This window comes from Pterocles gutturalis, unplaced genomic scaffold (genome assembly GCF_000699245.1).
Source record: "Pterocles gutturalis isolate BGI_N339 unplaced genomic scaffold, ASM69924v1 scaffold12982, whole genome shotgun sequence".
In the NCBI taxonomy this organism is placed as follows: domain Eukaryota; kingdom Metazoa; phylum Chordata; class Aves; order Pterocliformes; family Pteroclidae; genus Pterocles; species Pterocles gutturalis.
In genome coordinates, this window is record NW_010112888.1 from 37,290 (window position 1) to 38,991 (window position 1,702).

Sequence of the window (1,702 nt, forward strand, 5' to 3'; positions counted from 1 at the left end):
AAACATCAGATTTTTGGAAGGGTAAGTCACTGCTTGCCTGGGTTATCAGCCTCCGTGCTGTACCCAGGTCCTGTGCTGCCACGTGGCTGGTGCTGGGTGTTTGTTAGCAGTGGGCTCAAGAGTGACAGTGACAGCAGAAGGCATTGCAGTACCATGGGGTATCACCGTGCTGTCAAACCAGTTAGAGACTTAGGACAATAGATCTGGTGTCCTGGGCAAAGAAGATCAGATCCCAGCATGGAACCTGTGTTCATGTCCTATTGCTGCTTGTGACATCTCCTGTGCCAGCCAGAAGAGGCACAGGTACTGCCAGGTCTTGCCTCTGTCTGGTGGTAGTATTTGGGTGGAAAGGTGATTTCTGGGTTAGGGGCAGTATCAGCTCATGGCAGTTATAATAGCACTGGTATCGTGGCCCTGCTAGGAGCCCTTGAACAGTTTTTCCCGATTCTCTTGGTTAATCACACTTTCCCAGACTGGCTTACTTGTCCCTTCACCTCCTCTTCCCACTTCTGTATTGATCCTCTGCACCAGTTCTCCTTTCTGAGTAGATCTTGTTTACAGAGATGTAATGGAGTGTCTTATTTCCAAATAAAATCCAAAACAAGCAGGAGTAACAGTTTGCAGATTCAACCACTCCCACACTGGTAATTTACTAAAATTAAAACTTAATTAAGCCAGGCTCACTCAAAGGTTTTGCATAATTTAGTAGTCTGTCTTGGACAGCCAAGGAGCTGTACAGGCAGGCAGCTGAGTCAGAAGCCGGGTCTGTCATCCAGCCCTGGCGTTGGAGCTATTACTTGGCACTTTGTACAGCTTCTTCTTTTCACTCATAAGATCTCAGAGGAGCTTCAAGGAGTGAGCTGGAATCATTGCCTCTCTTTTACTGATGTGGAGAATGAGGTCCAAAGAAAAGCATCAGCTGTCCAGGCTGGTGCTATGAGTAGCAGTAGAGGAGAACCTGGGGTCTGCACTCCCTCATCCCATTTTATGCATCATGTCAGCCATTCTCAAGATTTTTTAAAATGGATTATCACACAGTAGCAGCATCTGGACTAGGACATGACTCTGCTGAGGGATGCAGCTTGCATTTTAAAGTCACGTCTTGGGGGAGTATGTCACCTTTGAGCACAGGACCACTTAGTGTCACTTAGGGGTGACAGCTGGGGAGTGTGTGCAGCCAGGTCATTGTGGTAGTACCTGTATGACTTGCTGCTAGGACTAGGGCTCCTTTGCAGGACAGCAGGGAGGAGTGCTGCTTCCAAAGATCTGACATTCTAGGGAGGAAGACAGGCAGCAGGAGCTGTATCGAAGGGAAAATGGAAAGGCTTGAGGTGTTGTAACGGAGCAGCAGCAGAGGTGCTGGGGAGCATGTAGGAGCAAAGACTGAATTGATGAGCTGCTGTTGGTGTGTGTTAGGGTGTACCATCTCCCCTTCCCAAGAGATGCCCTGTGAGAGCCTTCTGTTGAACTGGGTATTCAGTTACTTGGTCTCTTTTCTTTATTCTATAAAGGGAAAGGACAAGTTTCATCACTGGATCCTTTGCTGCCTCTGAGAAAGCTTTGGAGACATTTGGCAGTAGAAATGCCAGTCCCTCTTTCTACTCCTGTGAAATGGCATTGGTAGAAGCACCGCTGCAGAAGGTTATCCCAGAAAAGCTAGTGGCTAATGTCTGAAAACCATGGCTTAGTCAGTGCAGATTTC